Below are 24,021 nucleotides of genomic sequence, written 5' to 3'. Positions count from 1 at the left end.
TTTTTTTTTTTTTTTTTTTTTTTTTAAGCCTGTAAAGGTGATGCCCGTGGACTTACTAGCATTCAGTCACAATGCTGTCGTGACATACTGACAGCAAAAGTACCGACAGAACAAAATGTATGAAAGAGAACAAGTGTGTACCGTGGGAAAGAGAACAAAGAGTTTCAGTTTTCAATCTTTTATGAGAAGACATGAAGAAAAAAAAGATTTTTTTTTTTTTTTAAACGGCTTTTAGTGTTACCTGCTTTGAAAATGAAAACCCAGTTTTAGAAAAAACAGTTGGTTTTGAAATAACACCTACAGAGGTAAAGAAATAATAGTAGTGGTGGTGGTCTGGTCTGCTCAGAGAAAATAACTTTTAAAAAAATTTCTGCTAGTATTGTCAGCTCTTTACCTTTTACATAATTGAAAAATCATTCCATCACAAGCACAAAGCTCTATGTGGGAGTAGAGGTTGCTCAGGTTTGCCTAATTATCAGAAGAAAATCAAGCTCTTAAAAATATTTTCAAAAGAAAGCATATCACAAAGGTGTTTTGTTTTGTTTTTGTTTTATTTTGTTTGTTTGGGTTTTTTACCTTTTAAACAGTTTTCTGGCTGCTCCAGGAAAGCTGGTGCAGGTACAGAGCAAGCTCTGAATTCAGGCTGTATAATTGCAAATGCTTTCTCAGTAGTCCCTCTTTCTGACACTGAGACTTTGGTGCTCTGGTATTAGAGGCCATAATGTGGGATTAAGTTAACATGGGTGCAACAGTCATTACTAGTATGAGAAAAGAATTACCTAGCTTCCCTGAAGTGCTGCAAAGGTTTTAAAGACTAAGGGCAGAGGAAACGATTTGTGTTTCTGTGTTGCTGCCTTTTTTTCACCTTCTTTCTTATCTGCAGATCCAGTTGTATGAGGTATTTTGACTATCTCGTAACAGGCCGTGTCTTCAGAAGCCTCAGTCTATAGGAGAGGGTGCTCAGCTCCTTCTGTGATTTAGTGGGTATGTACATGTGTGTGTGTATGAAGGAGTGAATGTTATTTTTTATTCTATAAGGTCTGTCTTATAACAGATGAATCTAAAGAACTAATTAAAAATGCAGGGAAGCTAGGAAAATCAATGAAGAAACAACAAAAGTATAGTTTTGAGTGCAAGGATCAGTGATCAATAAGATCAGTTTTGTGAAATAGGGTTAGCTCTTTAATTAGAGAATATAATATAAATCAGTCATTGAATTGCTAATTTACTGTATCTACCCATTGTGTAAAACTTTTAGAGTTACTAAAAAAATTCAGTAACTTCTGGGAGTTTCCCTTTGAACTAATGTTTCTGATATCCAGAATTCCTAGTCAAGATGAAAAGCATAATCACACAAGAGCCTTAGTCTTCAGAGCAAAGAAGAGACTTAAAGTGGAACTAAAAAAACCCTGAAGAAATTCCACTTGCAACATGAACAGTCATGCTGTCATAGCAGCAGTGTCACACGTTGTAGCTTTGCATAACCACCAAAGAACTTCTGTTTGTGAGGAAGCTGCTTAGGTGAGAAGCCAAAATATCACAAAGAAAAAAATGAAATAAACATGGACTCTAAAAATGGTTAGTATAAATTTTTACTTGCCTCAGAGTAAACTTCTGATGTTAACGTTACAATTTTTAGAAGGTTAATTCTGAAACACCAGTCAACTACTATAGCTTGATTAGTTGAGCTATATAAATGTGGTCATATTTCTAGCTTGGTGAAAGATTTAAATTCAAATATTTGAACGTTTTTTTCTTCTTTCATGGTGTGGTAAGAGGCTCATATTTATTCAGCATGTCTCAGCTGCCACGTGATACCCCTTAGAAAGCAACTTTAGCCAGCTGATAGTTCCCAACCCTTACCTGTGTTGCTCAGGGTCATCTGAAATATGGACAAATAAACTATACAAAGGTATCCTGCTGTATGTAACTGTGATTTTAATACCAAAATGCCCATGTAGGCATGTGAATTGATGAGTATTTTCTGGAGGTGCTTTTGTGAGATCCCCTTCCAGAGGAGCTGTGTGTTTAGCAGGCAGTAAAAGTAGATATACAGCCAAATTTGGAAACTTTGGACTGCACTTAATATGCTGCAGGTCTGAAAAATGTTTTGCATGTTAAACTCCCATTAACTATCTGAAGTTAAGTAACATTCTGGACTTATCAACAGTTGTCAACCTTTCTCCTTTGGTGGGAAATATGGCTATGGGAAAACTTTCTTATTGCTCTTTTACTTAATTTTTCTCCAGCTGTCATGCTTTTGACACATAAGCATGTGGCACATAAGGTTTTTCAGGAAAAAACCCAACTATTAGACTGAATTCTCTGTATGCCAAAATAAAATAATTTTTAATAGACAATGGAAGTAGACTGAACCAAATGTTACATAATTGTCTTTAATAAATCATTAGAAAGGAAAAAATATACAAGAAGTTGAAAAAATGTTTAAAAGGAAGTGGGGAATGCTGTAATGTAACTTGAATAAAAATGGCATTGTAAGTAGATTAAAAATTTATATTTTAAAGCATATATTTTCCTGCCCACATATTTTCATATAAAATCATCACTGATAGTAACAGTATTAAATTTATTTTAGGAGTTTTGGTTATTACTAGTATGACTAGCAATATTACTAGCACTTCTGGCAGATTTCAGTTATACTTGATAAGACATCTTGATGAATGGGGGATTTCCAGGAATGGGAGAAGTCTCTGGGGAGTGAGAGCAGTCCGTCCCCAGCCCCCCCCGCTCTTCTTGCTGCACAACTATCTAGGAGAGCTGCAAACTGCCCCTGCCAGGGGATCTGATGGTGTGCTGGCGCACGAAGCACCTCTGCACTCCAGCAGGACACTATCATGCCAAAAAACACAGCTCTATAATTTACTCCAAGTCATATGTTCTGTATTAGTCAATCACGCTACTGAAGTTTGGGTTTTTTTCCCTGTTTAAATGATGCTGTTAATCTTTATAGTACTCTGAATGACTTTTTCCTCTGTAATAACATTTGTCACAGCAGTGGTACTTTAGTTCTGGTTTAGCACATATGAAGTCTGCATTAACAGTTAAAATACTTTTTTCAATCCATTTCTTTAGAGCAGCATAGATTGAAATAGCTTCTTCCTCAACTGTTTATACTGTTTTTTCTGTTTGTTTGTTTTTTTTTTTTAAAGTTTGGCAGCTCTTACTTTCCTTTCAGAGGTCAACAGCATAAAAGGGAAGTTCACAGAAGTGCATGAATAATTATCTGTCAACATATTTTCTTATTGTACAGCCCTTAAAATAATTTTGCCTATTTCAGGTTTTACCAGATGAATTACAAGTAGACACCTAAGTCATACCCTATGCAGAAAAAAATGTTATGAATGAAATATTGGTAACTGGAAATTTTTGTATTGTTTTAGCTTTCTGCAGTTGGCTGTGTGTGGTGGTTCATTTTGTTGTGACAAGGCAATCGATGGCTGTAGTGGAAGAAGAAACAACCCAGCATTGCACAGGAAGTAGTTATCTGGCAGGTCCTATTTGAGCCTCGCTATTCTGCAGATTTTCCATGAGAGATCTGAAGACTGAAGAGTCTTTCCAAGGATCCTGACTGTAAATTTTGTGATGGTATCTGTGTGCCAGAAATTTGAAGAAAGTGGCAGCCTTTCTTCTGTTTCTTTTTTTTTTTTTTTTTTTAGTGTGTCAAACAGCCATATTCTGTAGCTTTGAGGAAGGACCTGAAGCTGTCTGTTGGTGCTTGAAAGTTGAAACTTTTATCGAGTGTTAAAAGCTGTGTACCAAAGTCACCTGTGATGAAATCTGTGGACCTGTGATTTTTGCAGCCAGATTAACAGTCATGGAAGTGGTTTAACTCATGGTATGGTTTTGTAGCATTCCTTTCTTTGTTGTCATACTTGGCTATGGGGTTTTTTTTCAGCATCTCCTTATAAAATACACTAAAGTTTCTCTGGAAAATATCTTACCTCTGTACAAATTGTGTTCTATGTTTCTATCCTGGTGAAGCACTTCAAGAAGATCGATAGTAATTTTGAGGTGAAATTTGTTTTCTTCTGTGAAGGTATCTGGACCATCTTTGGAAAGAGGTCAGAATCCTTTATAGTATATGCTGAGGTTGTATGCTACTGTTGCAGCATGAAGTCTGGCTTGGGCATGTGATTTGAGGCTAGAGGTAAGTTACGATCAGCTGAAAGTTTAATAGAAGTTTCTTCTTGTACCGTCCTGCCCACTATGGGGCTGGGCTTGAAAGCATTTCCAGCTGTCAGGATGGATTAACAATTACTAGTGCAATGCCATGGCTCTTTCATTACCTGGTGGAAGAATTCTCGTAATAAACACTGAGGCTGGGCTCTTTGGGAAAGATTTTTCCTTTTTTTATAAATGCTTGCTATTGCAATTATTCAGAAAGTTTTTGTGTACTATGTAACTATTGTATGTAATCAAATCTTGAATGAGGTGAATTCAGAATTGAGCTTTGAATTCTGAAAGATACCAAGAAAAATAATACAAACTGACAAGCTACTAGATACTATCTGCAAATCAGCAGCTTGGTTCTTAGAAAAATCTACTTAAGTTCATTGAAAAAAGGCTAATTTTGTGGGAATGATTCATGTATTAGGTGAGTCAGTTATTTTTCACTAAGAGGGCACTGGCTGCAAAGTCAGTGGAATAAACCCCAGCTTTAGTGAGCCTGCAGCAGATGATAAACTGTATTTGTAGGTGAATGCTTTTAAGAAGGTCTGCAAGGTTTTTAAGGAAATGTTTTCTTGCCTGTAAATTCTCTGTTATTCCAGCAGAGGGTAGTTTATCCTCTTGGAAGCTAGGTGTGTTGAAGGAGTGATCAGGAAAGGTAACTTAATGATTCCCATTTCCTTTTATTTGAGATAGGACAATAAAAATTAACTTCAACAGACTGACCTCATTAGATTAACAAATGCTGAAACATACTGTTAGGCTACAGTATGTTCTTAGGCTGGAAAGGCAGCCAAATTCAACAGTAGTCCCATTTCTGTCCCGCTACCAAGCACTTCATTTGGCATTCAAGAATTACTGCAGTTTGCTTATGCTGAGAACTGTTGCATTATCAGCCTGATGCTTAAGAGCTACTTCACTTTCATTTGTGATCTAGTAAAGTAGAAACATCATGAAACATTCTTTATACCGAATGCATAGAATCATTCTAGCTGAAGAGTATTCAGGTTGGTTGTAGTTGCTTAAAAACCCTTTGAGGTCTGGACTGATGCAATTGTGCCTGGTTTTAGCGCTTTACTCTAGGGCAAGGGTGTCTTAGCTGTAGTAGTGAGGCACACACCACATAAAGCCTGCTACAGAGTTGGGAGTGGTTCTGCTAGTGGTGGTATCTATCACACTTCTTCCTGCCACTGTACCCATTGCTACAGCAGCTGATGTTAAGGAGAATGTATGTTTGTTGATTGTTGTGATAGTACCTGTCTGCATCTGCTCTCTGCTATATAGATAGTGTGTGCTGACTACGGGCATACTCTATCTGAATTCTCCTCTGATATTTTATTTTAAATCAGCTGTCAGGGAACCATCCTGACAGTAAGCTTCTGTGGCTGTCAGTCTTCAATTGCAGCAGAAACTCTTCTGATGCGAGAGCACTAGGGAGGGCAGCGACCACCGAACCTTTGAAAGGATAACAGAAGGGACGAGCGGATCCACAGCTGTTCTGTTGCCATGGTTCAATGAAGCCCTATTACTCAGCATTTGTTTCTTTTCTAAGCAGCATTTAATTTCCTCATGCTTTTTTTTACTTGATTTCTAGAAAGAGTGGTTTGGTTCACTGATTGTGGAAAGGAAAGGCAGGGTGGTCTCTGAGAGCCCCACGAGGACAATTTAAGTATGGGTCTGTACTTCATGCGGATTTGGGCCTCTGTGGATCTTGCAGCTGGCATGTGAAATTTTGAACACAGCCACTGATAAACGACCTAACTGAATAGTAAATAATAGCAACTAATTATAATTTCATTTATCTTGGTCAGAAGTCTGATATAATCAGTACTATGCTGCTTAATTTTGAACATCTATAGCATTTGCTCTGAAAAAAAAATAAATTACTCCTTTAAGAAATCTGTGAATATGATTAGTGTTAATCACGTCCTCAGACATGCTCCCATGGCTAGTTTGATCTTGGTGTTACTATCACTTGGATCTTTTCCTGTGGTGTATGTGACTTCTTTTTTCCTTTTTTTTTCAATACACATCTGAGTCAAGTAGGCCTGTAAATCAAATCTAGCTGTATCCCTCTGTGTTATACCCTTTTTACCCCTCTTCAGTTTTGAATTTGTTTTAAGAAATAACACATTATTGTTTTCTATTTATTAAAAAAACCCCCCACCCCAGACTATATCAGGGATGAATAATCTGAATTTCTTATTTTGGAGCAATGCAGATATAACCAGTTACCTTGATTCCATTTTTAAACCCGTATTTTACATGATAAAAGGAATACAGAAAAGCTTTTATATGGATCAGTAGAAGATTTATGTCATGATCACCACCGATGACACAGGAAGCCTAGACAATTAATCTCTCAAGGCAGGCACTTTGGTTAGGTATTTTACTAATGTGGGATGATTCCAGGCCTGAGTACTGATCCAGCATCGCTGTTGTCTAAACACCAAACAGACGAAGGTGGAGGAACCCAAGACAGCTTTTCCAAAGTCACACAAAGGGTTAGTGCCAGAACTGTTACTTGCCTGTCCCTTGCAATCTCAGTTGACTCTATTGCCTTCCGAAGTGGAAATATTTTTGTCTGGAGGAGTCAGACCTATTAATAGTACATTTAACGTATTTACAATAGTTTGAACTTTATACTGTTTCACTGGTAAGCAGTTTGCAAAGGGCTGTTGTCTGGTTAACTGAGACTTTAAGGTTGCCACAGATGGAGAATGTGTGTGTTAGCAATTAGTATATTTAAACAGGCATAAGTAAACTTTGAAGCACTGCATTCTATAATAAACAGTTCACTATTTATTACAGGTATGTATAAATGGCTCAAAAATATTACTAAGTTAATACATGAATCTTCATACATATGTCTGGTGTTTGGATATCCTATCTATTATTATAGCATCTGACTATGATAGAGTAGCAGACTGGAACAAAAATTAACTCCATTCTCTTTAGAAATGTAGGTAGATAATAGTTTTAAATAATATAAAAATTGATTTCCTGATGCTGTTTTCTTCACCAGCTGGAAAGCCTCTCACTGTCGGAAAGGCATTCAGTGTATTTGACATTAAGGGTGGGGGAATGTTTGTGTAATTATAAATGTTAGACTTGCAAACACGCCTTTTGATTGCAACAGCCTGAACTTCCACGTGTCAACAGGAATCGTAACTTTTCTCAAGACAAACCTTGCTTTATGTACCTTGGCATTGTTGCTGCTCTTTTCTGTAAAATTTCAGTATGTATTTTGCTAAATTGTGGCTGAATTTTACACATGTGCATGTTTCAGATGAGACATTAAGATAATGTAAGTATACTTGACTAAACATTCAGTTGCTACAGCTACTGTATGCATCTGTAACAGTTTTGGTATTGTGATGAAAGCTCAAATCGCACTCAGTATGAGTAATTTACCTGTGATCATAGAGGCTTGTGATATCTTGTGCGGTGCTGCTGAGCATAGTATTAATTTTAGAAAGGTTGTGGTTGCTGAGGTCTGAACGTTTACAAGGAACTATACATGGTTCTTTTCTAGTTATGTAGCACAAAAAACTTAAGTGCTTTACAGTGTCTCTACAGTGCTTCACAGGTATTTTTTTTTTGCTTTTGTGGGTTTTTATTTAGTTTCATTTGGAAAAATTATTAAAGAACTTGAGGATGGTTTTAGGAAGGCCAGTCCTTATCTAATCTGAGGAGGAAGAAAGAAAGAAGATTGAAACTGCCATCATGTTATGTGAAGGATTACACTTTAGGACTGTTTGTTTTAGTACGGTAAATGAAGTGTCTGTGTGCTTCCCATCCTTTCTTAGATAAACTGACTTTCACCTGCATGACGTGTTGTCTAATCCTGGAAATGATTGTGCAGTTCTCAGAAAAATGATAGCTCTGGTTGTATTAAGTTTTGTAGCAAGTATTTCTGTGCTATGGGAGACTCCTCGAGACGTGGTGACAAGAAAGAAAAAGGAAAACAGTGCAAAAGGAACAGTGTTTCTTGTTGGATGTTAATGGTTTATGGAAATTTCAAAGGTTTATAGCATCTTGTTTGTAATTTCTTTCTGCATGTATATCTGTATTATGCTTATTGCAGTAATGCTTCAGTCACACCTACCTGAACAGGTGCAAGTATAGCAGTGTTATGGGATACCCTCTCTGACATCTCAGATCTGGAAGGAATGTGTGTGATGTATCACTCAGTTCATGGACATGTATGCCATGTGGAAAGCATTCCTGCATAATGTTGTGATGCATATTAATTAGACAAGCGAGATACTCATGTGATGTAAATCAGATAGTTTCTTGGAAATGTACTGATTCATATCACAACTGAGAATCTAACCCAGTATCCCTAATGAGGGGAAATTACAATCTGTGTTACAAATAATCTTAAAATAACTTTATATGTGTTCAGGGAGAGAGATACACATGGAATGTTTTATTTTAAATGTTAATGGTTAATCATGTTAATTTTATTAGTGTGATGAGAGAAGGGGTATTATCTGTAAGGCTGTGGAAGGATGGTAGCTTTCAAGAAGACAGCTGATGTGGTGTACAACTTGTGGGAGGTTTGGTGATAAGACTGGAAATGATGGAAGAAAGGAGTACAACGGGAGCATGTCGAGAAGTAGAGCTGGAGAAGACTTGTTTTGTAGGTTCACCTCTTTTTCTCTGAACTTCATTGTTTGTATATCCAAAAGATTTTCATCACTCCATTCCCTTGAGACTTTTTCTTGAATTACAATGAGCGCTCTCAGTCTGGGCTGCTCACTTTTAAACTCTATTGCCTAGTGTCCACCCAGAATTGTGCTGCCAGTGACATCTTGCTTCTTGATTTCTAACTTGCTGGGCACTACACTTCACAAAGAAAAGCACAAGTTGCTGCAGCTTTGAGCTTTGCTGTACCTAGGTGCTCACTGTTAGTGGATTAACATTAAAGTTAGCTGCTTAGGCAGCTCCTACGAAAAGGAGAGTTATATGGTAAATCCTGGTAATCTGAATGGAGAGCTGCTTGGGAGAGATCTTAGAAACTTCGTGGGGGGGAGTGTCTTAAGCAATGTCATTGTCCGGGAGGATCCCTTTCCTAAAATTAGCCATATACCCTTTTTTGTTCAAAACCTCTTACTGTTCTGTTCCTTGCCTGCCACTCCCAACATGTGCTATGCACTAGCTCAGCAGTTAAAAGGCAGCAGGCTTGCGTTTGGTTCCTTCCTCTGCCGGAGGGAGCTCTAATCAGTGTCTCCTATCTTCCAGGAAAGTATCCTGGCTATAAAATACTCGCAGGTGGGATTGTTGCAGTGTCTGCTTTTGAAGGTGTTTTGCTTTGCGTGGAATAATTAAATATTAATTGGGAGTGCAAAAGATCACAGATTAGCTCACATATCTGGGAGTAGAGACAAGGGTTTTAAGCCCTAGCTCCAGGGAATGCTTGCCATTCGTATTGCTGTCTGTCTTCATCCTGATTTTCTGAGGATGTCCTTGATTAGGGTGTCACATCTGAGGGAAGATGAGGAATGTGGAACTATACATAGATACGAACAGAAGTGAAACTGATGAAAATTAAGATGGTACTAGATGTCAGCTATCTTGAGCAATAGCAGCTGAGTGTGCTGATACTCAGGGTTAAGTAGCAGTGATGATGCTGAATATCTAATTTTGGAATTTAAGCACCAAATCCAGCAGCTAAAGCCTATCTATAGTATACTTATACTGATCCAACCATGCATGTCAGTGCTGAAAATTTAAGGTATTTTTAAAGTCCCATGTAATCTCGTGTGCTGCTCTCATTGCTGTGATCCTTTTTGTGTTGTATATGTCTCTCAAACCTCCTCTTTTGTGTCTCCTATTTTTGTGGCTTCCCATTTCCGTATATGTTGCCACTTATTCTTGCAGGAATCTCTCAGTTCCTTTTTGCTAGATTCCATGTCTAAAATTGTTCCTTCAAATATGTCGTGTCATGTGTTTGTTCAGAGCTTATCTTACCAATAGTTTCTGTAGGTTGTTTTTAGCTTTCATCACTTCCTTATTGGCGTGTCTTCTGATACCATATTAACCAACTTGACGAATGTATGACAATGATAGTATCATAGTATTCATTTTCTTTCTGCTCATTTTTTGTTTCCTACAGGAACTGATCAATCTATTTTGTCTGAATTATTATCCTAGTTTTTGTTGATTATTTTACTGGATATTCATTGGTAGTCATCTTTTGAAAGATTAATGGATCATCCGATATCCTATACAAATTACAAAGATTTATATAGTAGAAATGATCTGTACCAGTCACATTTTTATCAGTGATCTGAATTCTTCCAACATTTGGCAACTATACAGTTTACAGGACTTTGCTCTGTTTCTTTAATAATAATTATGACCATCAAGAAAATAATATTTTTTTTTCAGTTTTATTACTCATTCAGAATGAACTGTGAATTGTATTTTCAAGCTGTAATCTGATATGACTTTAGTTGTAATGTACTAAGCATATAGTAGTGACTTCAGTCTTAAAAATTGTGGAGGATGTTAAAGTTAGCACTTTACTACAAATCACATTTTTTAGCAGAATCCAGAAATAGTCAAGAAGGCTAAACTGGTTATGGTAGTTTTCTTTCACTGTCACAAGTCTTTTCTAATAAACAGTGTGCTTGGTAAGCTCCCAGTAGCTAAGGAAACCCCACGTAAACCCAGAACTTTCTGTAATAAAATATGGGATTTCTGTAAATGTCTGGTATCTACACATTGTTAATACAAAAGCTGATGTTGAAGACATCAATTTTTGGAATCGTTCCTACTCAGGAAACTTAAATCCCAGAGGCATCTGTAGTGAACAGTATTTTGAAAAAATGTATATGGTGTTGTAGGACCTTACTGGCTGTTCTAAGCATTGTGTTTTGTCTGGGAATAAGAAGAGAATGTGTTAGAGCAATCCCTAATATTTTATAAACTATAAAACCTGGTCTAAAGTCCATTATAATAGTAAGCAGAAACCTGTTTAGATGTCTGAAATATCACAGTGTGGCAGGTTATTGTGTATTTTGGTGATAAGGGGATCCTATTTTAGTAGATCAGCATGAACTTTTCAAAATACTAGTTGTTTTATCTGAAGCACACAGAGATATTAATATCAGTCCATTTTAAAGAAGATGGATCATCATGACATTCAAGAGCGCCAGTAGAGGTAGTTCTGACTATATGCTTTCCCACTGACTTACAAGTGTAATGCATTTTCATTCAGTCCCAACATACATTATCTAGCCCTTTTATCTGTGCAGAGACAGAGTAAGAATCACTTTGTTCTTGTAATACTTTTGTTACATGTTTACAGTGTTCATTTTTTTCTCTGTGCTACATTAAGTGAATGACAGTAAGTATAATGTATGATTTTCATTCAGACTGAGGTACTCAGTTACTGTACTCAAACCATTGCAATGATTTCTGATACAATAATTCAAAACTGAATTAACTTCTACATTTTTTTACTCTCCAGCTCCCAAATTATTTAGTATTAATGAGAAAATCTGATTTGCTTTGTGAATTTACTGATACAATGTACAGTATTTGTGATGCTGGTCTTAGGGGGAAAAGTATGCAGATATGCTTGGAATTGCCAGTTACTAACTTCTCTCTAATTTCCCCCTAACAGGGAAGAGGTCAGAGAGTTTTTGATAGCCAGCCAAGAAGATTGCATCATAGGTATTTTAAAATGACAAATAAAATTCCATTAATTGTGACCTGTTCCTTTGAAACTGTAGCGATGCACCTAAGTCAAAACAGATTGAAATAATGCTGTGCTGTTCCTGGCTGGTGTTTTCAGGATATTTATGTTATCGGAATGTTTGATAACTGTGTCTGAATTGAAGGTACATGGAAAATATCATCAGCCATTGTCATGATGAGATCACAGGTGGGCTAAATGTTCCCTTATTTCTTTGTCAGTTATTTCTTCACTGGCAAGCTGTGTGTTAGAGATTTGATGTTTTCTTCTTTTTCAATCTTAAATTTTTTTGTGTGCTCTTAATTCCATTCTTCTGTTTTTTTCAATCAGCCTCAGATTCAATTTGAGCCATCTGATTCGTTTAGTTGTGTTCTGAATGTGAGAAAACCTAATGTAAAATAATATTGGATAACAACCAGTATAAAGTAATATTGGCTAACAACTACAAGCCCTGACTCAGAGTTTCTTGTTTCATTTTAGAGAGGGACATTTTTCCCACCCTTTTCCTCCTGTTGAGTGTGTTTATAACTCCTGAACCTGCCACTTTGGGCTATTCCTGAAAATAATGTTCATGCAATTTGTGTAGGGAGCAGGGGAATTAATACTAATCCGAATCATGTCTCCTGTCTTCTGATCACCAGCCTTAATGCCGTTTCTGAACTGCAGTGGGACATGTGGTTTTGAGGAAGATTGCAGGGGGTGTAAAAGGACTGCATCCTAAATTTATGCTTAATTTCCTCCACGCATTTGAATTCATCCTCCAAAAGTTTGTTTAGCAGAATGCTTAGTAGAGGCAACAGAACTCTTGAGCACTAATGAGGTACAGAAAGATAAATATGCTTCATAATAAATTCATGTTACTATCCGCTCAGAACAAATTTTAAGGAGGGAAATGAAAATTAAATATTTATAAATAAAATGAACTGAATTGCAAAACAAATTTTAGTCTTTAAGAGGAAGGGGAAGCCTTCTGAAAGCTGAAATTGCTGTTACAGTAACTGGAAGACTCAAATATTGCACAAGAGATTTAGACTGACAGCAGATGAACGGTTTAGGGAAATGAGCCACAGAGCATCTCTGTTTCCGGTAGATGTAATAGACTCAGCAGATTACTTGTGGAGATTATATCTTCAGGATTGGAGGGCTACTAAGGTGTGTAAATTTTTGCCAGTTTTAAGCCTTCATGAACTATGTTTGGAAAGCACACTGAAGATGCTGCTGCTAGTTTTTAAGAAGGGAGCTCAGACTTTAGTAGAATTTGTCTTCTCTGTGAGAGTATATACTCTTACCCTTGCTCTTTGTTCTTCAACTTGCTCTTTCTGATTAATCTTCAGATTGCTCCTGAGCCTTTGCCATGATGGCTGGATGGTTTCTTTTTGCTAAAAATAACTTGCAGTTTAGCAAAGAATTTACTTGATATCCTTCTGAAATCTGCATTTCAGAAACTTCTGTCTAGTTGATTGACACTAACTTAAACGTTTCAGTTTAAGGTTGTTGAAAGGCAGACCTTTGTCTTCATAGAGATTAGATCACAAAAATATGGAATTTTCACACAAATAATGACTCTATGCAGATCTTTACAGATCTATATTGGTTGATCTATACTGTAGGGATCAATACAAATGATAATCTGCTTTGTGTGATACTTAACTCAGGATGACAGACTGAAGAAGTGTCTGAGAAGAAATTCATTGCTTCTTCTCAGTATGGCCTTTTGATAATGCAGTGAAAGGACACATTTTGAAGTATCTCTTCTGGTAGCTAGCCTCAGTTTTGCTTTCCAAGAATATTTCCCTGGTAAGTCCAGCATTTCCCTCTTTATCTCTTGAGTCAGAGGACCACCCATGTCACCTGTCACCATTTCCTTGGTAATTATAAGGTCCTCCCACAAGTTTCTTTGTCCTTTTGCTTCTGAGTGTTGCTTTATCTCTCTTTTTATTTTTCTTGCTTTTTAAAATTTTTTTTGGTGTGAACATATCTTCATTTGTCAGATGCTTCTGTGAACATGGGCTCCTCTTGGGTTTGCCTTGTGTCTCGTATCCCTGACGGTCTGGATCTCTATTCTTCTGGATACTGTAAACCAGGAAAAATACCTAGTGATTTTTGTTTGTTTTTCCATTTCCAGGTTTGCAAATACAAATCTGCTCCTATTGCCAGACTCCTTGGTAATGTAAACATTTTCTATGCATACATTGCTTATAGTAGCTTTTGTTTGAAAAACAATACTGCTGTGATTTTTTTTACAAAGCTAAACCTTCCTGTATGAGACTTGAACAGATGAAAAAGATGTATTGTGAAGATTTTTTTTGTGCTATTAATTTCTGGCCAATCGTGAGACAGGTACTACCACAGAACTGGAGGGCATACAGTTCTAAGAATTCAGTAATCATATTTCTTGGTTAAAGTATTTATTTTAAAATCAGTATAGTTAGCAGATTAGGTATGCCACTTGTTTGTAATCAGAGCAATGGACAACATCCTGGAACAGAAATGAAAGCAAACAAATTGACTAAGGTGGGATTGTTATTTTAATTGAATAATAGTGAATGTATGTCAGCAGGAGAGACAAAAAGAAGAGAGACATCAGAGTCTATTTCAGGGGCTATATTGCTTTGAGCATGTGAATTGGGACTAATTCAACTGGGAAAGAGCACAGCTTTCTAAAACATCAGTACTGAGACCCAGGAATAAAAGTAGATTTCAGATATGTTTTAAGAGATAATATCCATACCTGATATGTTTGATGGCAGCTAGAGACTTCCTGGGCTGGAGAATGGACAGTGAGTGTAGAGGGCAGGGACACAAGTCTACCTATAAAAGTTTTCAAGAGCCTAGTGCCAGCATCAGACTTGATGCACTGTGGTCTCATTGTTGTCTAGTATGCTTGAAGGCCTAAATTTTGTACTTTGACCTCTGTTAAAACTACCTGTGTGTCCTTATTTAATATATATTAACAAGGCCTTATATAACATGTTTTCTATGTTTTCTCAGACACCATACTAATGATTTACTCAAATAGACTGTGTTTATGGCTCTTGGGGTTTTCCTGATCTTTGCTTCTCTTCAAAGAGTGAGGAGACCAGGGAACATGTTAGTCTGTTCAGTGGCACCAGGAGTTACCATGGCACAAGCCTGGGTAGATGCACTCTGCAAGCTCTAGGACACAGAATTAATTTGGTCTTTGTGTTACTAGACTGGCTGGTGGAAATAGGTTTCAAAATGTGACATATGTGCTGGAGGTGCATGAAAATAGCTGAGAATGCTGCTATAACCACGTGAACAATGGGTCATGCAGCAGTGAGCCACACACCACTTTATTGGATACATTCATGTAAGGAACTACATCCTGTGTATAACTTGGTTTGCACCAAGGCACACTGACCATTTATAGGAAATCTGGAAAGTCTGATGCTGTCTTCTCAAGCTTTATAGACAGCCTAGTAAGTCTTACAGGAATCATAAATGATGCAGAAATGATGGAAATTGAAAATTCTAAAATAAAGTTTTATTCTCTCTATATTTGTGTGTCCTCAGTCTTAAAAAGCAAAGTCTACTCTTTCACCTGAAATATGACAAATTTAGTGGGGAAATTATGCTATCAGGTAGTATGAAGTAGAAGAATCCATGCTTCTTTTTTTTTTTTTTTTTTTTTTTTTTTTTTTTAAGGGAAGAGTTTAACTTTTAAGAAGTCTTACATTACCTAGAATATAAAATGTCAAAAGCTGTAGCATAGGAATTGCAAAAATGTATGGACCAGATTATTTTCAATACTTTCCGATGTATAATATTTTTGTTTGTTCCAAAGATATGGAGGTATTTGCTAAAAATAATCCATGGAGATTCTGTCATTGTGCTTAGAAACACTTGCAGGATCAGTTTTCAGGGTTTTCAAATTTATGAACTAGTAATAATAGAAATAATTAAAGGTCAAACAAATAAATCAACAATGGAACAACAGGGATTTAGAAGTTCTATACAGTAGTCATTAATTGCTTTTTTCTGCAGCTATCAGGTTCTGACTGGAGAGGGAATCTTGATAACTTACAATTAAACAATACGCTTTATTCTTAAATGGTTAAATCAAGTGTAATCAATCCTGCTCCCAAATTCTGTGTTTTAATGTATGATATTATGCAAGAGAAGACTTGGATATGGGCAGATATCTGTAAGAAAACAGCATGAATTTAAAAATCAGATTCCACAACATTTTCTAAATTTGCACAACATGTTAAAAAAACCTGTATAGAAAAAAAAATGGTTTTCTTCTCTGTTTGGTTTGGGGATTTTATTTTTTTTTTTACACTTGGAGTTCTTTGTGAAGGGTCAGTTGCAATGTTTCTGTTTTATAGTCAGTTATACTGTAATTCTGCCAGTCTCTCTTGGCTGAAAATTACTATTTACAATATAAAGCAGTGATAAGGAATATAGTTGGACTTGGGTGAAATAAGAATCTGCTTTTATTGTCCTATCTACTGGTGAATATTCCTTGTTGTTTGCAACTTTATAAACTGATTGTACTGATTTCACTTACTTGCAACAATAAACTCAATTGAACCAACTGAAAGCACTATATATTTGTGGAAATTTGTTTAATTAATTTCATTGTTTATCTTATGTGATTTGATTTTTCTTTTAAAAAATCGTGTTGCACAAACAAAATTATGATTTTATTGTAACTTAGGTTTCCTTCCAATGAAATTGTGGAGAATGGGTTTGATTCTGCAAACTGCTACCCAGGTGAATAACACTATGAAATGAAAAGCTAGAAAATATGTGCCAAACTTCATAGTGAGCCAATAATCTGTGTCTTTAAAGTTTTAATGTTGAATTCAGTGCCATCAGTATTACTGTCTTTGGTTTTGATGGGGAAAAACTCCACACTAAATTAGTTCAGATATCTTCTGAATATCTTCAGATAGCTTCTGTTTTTCTTCTAGTCTCTTTGTGTTTATTATTGCTGTTTCCCCACTGAATTTGGTTTCATTTCCCAGCTGGGTATTTTTAATTTTAATTTTTCCCTAGCTGCAATCAGAAATCTGCAAGATATGTGAAGAAAATAGAAAGAGAAGTTGTGGGTTTGTTTCCTGCAATGTGTTTTTCGAAGAAGAGTTCTTGAATATTAAACTTTTTTCAGCAGAAATCATACTTTCTTAATCCTCATAGGAAGGTGACAGTGCCTCAGTCACTGTCAATAAGACAGCATTATGTGGTATTCTTTTACAAGAAAGCCTGTCCTTTTTATACTATAAGCACTATCAAGATATTACTCATTAATCAGTGACTGATTAATGTGTTTCAGCTTTGGCTTGCAAGCTTATTCCAAGGAACAGAAAAGGAATAGACTGGGGAACTTTTTGTATGGACATGCCTACTGGCCAGATGTTTTTTTACCATGGAGGTAAACTCTCTGTGTGTGCTTTGGCTCTTGTTTTCAGCAGCTCATTCTGGAGAAACAAAATAAAAGAAAAAAGAGGCTTAAAGAAGCATGCTTTTGACCTGAAGACAGCTACTGTAGACCTTCCAATTTTCACTGTACTAAAGAGCAAAGAGACTTCATTGAAGCACTAGTAATAAAATGAAATAATGGAAAATGAGTCTGTGAGGTTAAGATAATTGTAGTGATACAATACTGTGAGGACCATGCCAAGGCACAAAGACATGATTTGTTCTTAGTTTTTATTTCCAGTGTCCTCTTGTTATTTAACATATCTCACCAAAATACTATCTCAGTATCAAATGAGAACATTCTTAATGTCTGTCCTGCATGTGTTAATGCTGATTCAAATCTTTCTTGTCCAGACTCTTCACAAACTTATACTGGCCCTGCAAAGATCACATGTTCTGCAACTTATCTACAAGAGCTGAATTCTTGTTCATCTTGTTCAGTATCAGCTGATATAAATTCCTTGGGCTATTTAGGCTGAATTGCTCTGTGCATGTGAAATGGTACTGATTCAGATTGGACTAACTGTGAAAGAAAGAAGGAATTTCCTTAACTGTTTCTTTTCTAGCAGAAAATCTTTCTGCTTTATTCTATGCCTTTTAAGAAGGTAAATTCATTAAATCCCAGAGAGTATTACATTTGTATGTGTGGCCATTGAAAAGTAACATAGTTGTTCCAGCAGCTGATATTTTCATCTCCAGATGCAAAACCATTTATAGGTAAGAGGGTGTTTTCTGGCAGCAGTACATCTGTGAAGCTACAACTACATTTTCAAAGTCATAGTTTTTGAAACTTTTATCATCCTCTTTATCTGTGGTGTGTTAGCAGCCATTGTCTGTGTTATCTTTCTATTTCTGATGAGAGGTAGAAATACCTTTACAAAAAATTGTTTTAAAGCCTGGTTTTATTGAAGTCAACTGCAGCTACAGCTGTCAGCTGAAGTGAGAACAAGATTTTGACATCAGCATTATCTTGGAAGAGGATTCCCACTTAGAACAAAAACATCTTAAAATTCTTCTTCAGAATGAATTTTACTAGGGATCAGCACAAATGCTTAAGTGGATCATAAAGATAACAGTTTAGTCTGTCTCTGAACCTGAACATTCCAGAAATATATTTCATCCTCTTTAAGCTGTATGACAACATTCTTGATATGTACTTCTCTTGTTTATAAATCATTCTAGCACATGATAAATTTGGAAAAGGCTGCATATAAGAATTTTTTTTGTTGTTACTTTAGACATAAACTATTATCATGTGCCTCCATCTTAAATTATTAATTTTCTTGACTGCCTTTAATGGGCTCAGTTATGATTAGGGTATTGGTCATTGATCTATATTGAGTAAATGCCATTTGTGGCTGATAACATTATTAGCGATCTCAGAGGCACAAAAGTGCACAAATCATTGAACATGTTTATATCTAAGTGGGCTGGTTTTTAAATTTTTTTGTTTCCATTTTTAATGTGCTATTTTGGGATGAGGTGGTATTACTAGATTATTGTTTCACTTGACAGCTGTGTTGCTTTAATTTTTTCTCTTTTAAAGGTTTACACTGAGGATGAGTGTCTCCATACTAAAAGAGTTAGGTGAATGCAACAATGAAGGATTTAGTTTAACTTGAGTAATATGAATGTATTTTGATGGTCCCATTTATTCGGGCAACTGCTTTTTATTAGTGTTGTTTCATTGGTTCATTTTGGAGAACTACTATGGAAAAAAGATAACGGATAAAGCCTGTACAAACATTAGGTACACAAACTTTGCACTTGACTCAGACAAGTTTGCTGTTTGTTCCATTTTCCTTTTATAGCAAATGCTTTTTGTGAACAAAACAAATGACAATCCGCATTTGTAGGCTTTGATCAACAAACACACCTGGTGTTTGCATCAATTGAGTTACTTATTATCTTGAAGTTAGCACATATGGGTTCTGCTAGGTTGAAGCCCTGGAAATAAGTCTGAATTTCCTCTCCAACCCTTCCCCACCTTCAATTAGATGCAGGAGCATTAGACCATGCAATTTCTATAATTCTATATTTTAGGAAGTGCACCTTGGATCTCCCCTCTGGTCCTCTCACCCTCAGCAAGAAGTCTTTGCGTCATTCTTCCTGCAAATGTAGTTGAATTTCTTCAGGCACTGAGGGACATGTAATCATGGAAATGGAAAAAAGTATATAGAGGTACCAGACTAATTAATTTGTAGAATAAGATTTTTTCATCTTTAGAAGTTGGAAAGACCAAAATAACATCAGAAGATTTTTGGTTTTGTTTTTTAATTAATGACTGGCAGAAAGTGGACCAAGAATTTTTTATATCTGTACAAATGTGTATCATGATGTAAGAAAAAAAAAATCTCTTCTGCTTAGAGAATGTACCTAAGACCTATGGATTGTTAAAGAAAGGTTTTTCACCCGGAAGGTGGATTGCTTTTGAATATCAGCATTTCACTTACTGTTTTGAAAATAGCAGAATCTCACACAGGATATTAATTTAAAATATCTCTTACAATATGAACATGTTTAGAGCCATCTTGTAGTGGGCAGCTTTCCTGTGGCCTTTTACATACTAACTGAAATAAAATAAGCACTATTATTTTCTGTTTATGACATTAAAGCTCATACAATTGTATTTCTATGAGTAAGATTTATGATTAAATGTAATAAAAATGCAGACCAAACTGAATCATAGCATTCCCTGTAGTGAACAGTACCATAATGTGTGGATAGTACTATAGTCATCAGTGAAGCGTTGTACAGATGGGCTTTGCAATAGTCAGATGGGTTGGAATTTGTTCAAAACGAGTATTTTAACATTAATTTCTGGCAAAATTAAACTGTCCCACACTGCTCAGTGTATTATGTAAGTTAAATTTTTTCTGTGCAGCTTGATGTTGTGCTTACCTGTTGTCAGGAATTTGTGTATGTATTGGCAGTTTCATCAGAGTTCATTTGATATCTGTATGTATACCCAGAGCCTGATGCTATTCATTCAAACAGCCTCAAAACTGAAACATGTTTCTGCATTATCTTTCTCCGTTTTTCCTAGGTGAGCTCAGACCTACTTTCTTGTGTAATGAATCAAAGTGATCTGTTGTTGCACTGGAATACTTTAAATGGTACATATAGCCTTTGGATATGAATATCAGTCACCAGCATGAATCCATACAATCTGTGTATGGAAGAGCAAACTGTATAGTCCCTCTGGAATGGGATATTATAATTTTCATATAGTTTTGGAACTGATCTGTTCACATCTTTTATGTTACCAGTGTTGTGATGTATGAATTGACATTACTTGGTATTTTTAAGAAAGCAGTGGAATGTAACCTGTAATCTGGGGTCAAATTTTGTTGCAACTGAAGTTGATGGCAAGGTTTGCACTGATGTTCAAGGAGAAAGGTTAGGCCCTGAACCATCAGAGTGTGGCTGTCATTGCACTGAGCAAATCTTTCACCTGTGGTGTCAACTTTGAACTTGTGCCACACAGACATCCAGTGAGTTGGCTCATGTTGCTTATGTGAACTTAAGTAAACTTAACTTGTTCAGCTTACAGGGGACCTACTCATACAAAGCTAGGAGGACTGAAACTAGAAACGAGGTGGTCTCCTAGACAGGATCTCTGCCTCTTAAACACCTACACGGCTTTCCAGCTTTTTTGAATCTGATAGTGATCTGGGTGGTTGAATATTTTCCAGCCTTTGCTGTTCCAAAATAATACAAAAAATTAAGGACAGTAGTGTGGAGGGGTGAAACAAGTGGTATGTGTTAAAATTTGCAGTAAGTATACGTATCTGAATTAGGGGAATATAAACACTGGCAGAATCCTGAACAAGTAAATATCGTTCCTATTAATTTTTATGGCAAATTTCCTGTTGATTCATTAGTGCCAGGAATTTACCTTGAAACAGAAGTTGAGGTTGAGGTGGAGAGGTTAATTGGCAGTAGCTGTACTTGTCAGCAGTGAAAGTGTAAATGGATTTTCTAATGCACACTATTATCTGGAATATATGGTATGCTGTGGTAGCACACTGTGTGCCATATGCCTCACCCTTTCATGTTACTCCCCCTCATTTTTAATGACTCGTTCTTTATATTAAGTGTGGAAACTATTCCAACAGTGAGACTGGCACATTCTTTACACAGCTGAATTGACACGTCTGAAGCTGCCTCTGGCTACTGCTTATAGACTGCCTTGCCTTTCTTTCATGGAGAATATTTTTTGCCTAATTTTAGTCATGCAAATCCTGCAGTATGATGTTGTCGTAAGTCCTTGCGCAGTGGAAGGTGGCAGTCTGCCTCCTTGTCCATATATGGCTTTTATGTTGTTGCCATGTACCGGCTCTGATGTCACCTGAATAGGACATGCATTTCATTTTGTGTGAACTAAGTGCATCAGACGGGAAGAAAGAGGTTTTCTGCAAGAGAGAAAAGTATCTGTCCACTTGAGACTTCTGTAATGACAGTAATGAAAACTAATAATAATAGTATTTTATTTGATGTTCCCCCTGTTGTAAAGAAAAAATACCACCAAAATTTAAAAAAACCCCACAGTTCAGATACTAGTAATCAGGGGCAGCAGTCCAGGGTCTTCTCTGCTGCTGCATTGCCAGAACAGCTGCTTCTGTGCCCTAGCCCAGGCCAGCTGCCCCTCTCCCAGACAATTCCTGGGCAGGATTTGGGAGCTGGCACTGCCTAACATCCGTTTCTAGGTTGTGCTTTCTCTGTTTTGCAGTCTAAGGCACTTTAGTAGTAGAGACCCATTCGGTTCATTGCCAGTTTGCCTCCGTGTCAGAAAATGGTTCTGTCCACCTTTACATACATATACATGTATGCACGTATAAACAAACTAATAAACACACATATGTCTAGCCTAGAAATCTTAAGTTCTATCAAGAGGAGTTTTGCAAAGCTGCATACACAACATACACAATTAGCAATTTAGTTTGAATATCAGTGGAACCTAGAAGTGTAGCTCCTATCAGTGTCCCTGAAAGTAGTGCCTAAAACTTGTAGTCTCTCAGTTGCACACTTTGAAATGTAAGTTAGTTTTCTAAGTGCTTTTGTGGAGCTTCAGACTACAGTCAGAGTCACTTTCTGGACTGAGCTCCTTATAACTTGTAAATTCAGTTTTAAAGCTTCTAAGTGTGCCTTTTCTGAGACCTGTGTGAGCACGTTTGCTGTCAATGCAGATATACTCCATTTTAAACAAAGCATAATTTATGTTTTCACCTTTAAATAGGTTAGTTAGTGCTGTGAGAGGCCTAGAATGAACTTCCTTACCTAAGCTTGACCTCTGCCAATTGTGTATTCACATCTCCACCTTAGTAAAAATACATTTTTTCCCTGTTTATCTAGATTTTATAGTTGCGTTCAGGGCATCCTTGTTGTTTCCATGCTCAGCAACTTTAGTTTAGCTTTCCTATCATTCTTAAATTCGACTTTGATTAATGGATTTTGATAATCTCTTATTGACTGCTTTTCAATGTTTCTTTCCAGTGGTGGTGTGCCATTTCCTAGTAGCTTCTGTCTCAGCTGTCTCCATTGCTGATGTACAATGCATATCACTCCTTCGTCTCTCACAGATGCAGGGAAAGGACCAAAGTAACATCAGTTTAGTGGCTGGTTTAGTTCAGCAAGCTGCAGTAAACTCTGGCCATTGCCAGGTAGCTGAGGAAGTACAAGAAATCACTTGTAAAACAGAGGGTAATCTGCCTCCTAGGTTTGGCTTACTCCTTATCCCTAATTGGTTTACTGTTCCATCCAAATTTTGTTAGCACTCTGTAGTACTTTATTTTTTTTTTCAGTTGCTTCATAACATATAGAAGGAAAATGAGTATAAGTATGTGGCTTTAATCACATTTATGCTTCATAGAGATTAATTATGTGTTAGATGCGAAGTACCTCATTTTTTGTTTCTAAATTTGTAATGTTTTCATGTCAGTTAATGACCTTGTTCTTGTGTCATGAGGCAGGAAGAAGGAAGACCTTTATTTGCTTTCTCCATACTTCATCACAGTGCACATTTGTTACTGACGATCTGTTTCTTTCAGAAGCTAAGTAGTTTTATTTCACCCTTTCTGATTAGTGTATATGAGATTTCCAGACCTTTGATCATTTCCATTGCTTTTCTCTGAATCCTGCCTAGTTCTGCAGTATCCTTTTTGAGACTGGGTAATCAGAAGCACATACAGCATTCCAGATGAGACTCCACCACTGATTTATATCATGGCATTACAATACTTTCTGTATTATTCACCATCCTATTTCTTATCCTTCAAAACATCATGTCTGCTTTTTTTTTACCACAGCTCAGCATTGAGCTGAGGTCTTTAATGAGTTTTCAGCAGTGATACCAGACTATTTTCCCAAGTTCACACAGTTAATTTAGGATGATGAAAGTATGCTCTTCCTTTTTTCTTCTGTCCAATGTGGGTTATTTTGTATGTACTAACATCGAGTTTCATTTGCCATTTTGGCGATTACTTTGGTTTCTCTTGTAAACTTCTCACAATCCTGTCTGGACTTGACCACCCTAAATAACTTTGAAACACCTGCAGTTTTTTCTTGCTTACTACTCAGCCTTTGTTCCAGTTACACTTAAGAAGAAAGAAGCAGCTTGATCTTATACTGATCAACTTACAGTTTCAGTAAAGAAAATTGACCAATTACTACTCTTCTTT

The sequence above is a fragment of the Athene cunicularia genome, assembly GCF_003259725.1.
Source record: "Athene cunicularia isolate RWA chromosome Z unlocalized genomic scaffold, athCun1 chrZ_part1, whole genome shotgun sequence".
NCBI lineage: Eukaryota > Metazoa > Chordata > Aves > Strigiformes > Strigidae > Athene > Athene cunicularia.
Note: the sequence above shows the minus strand (reverse complement) of the source record.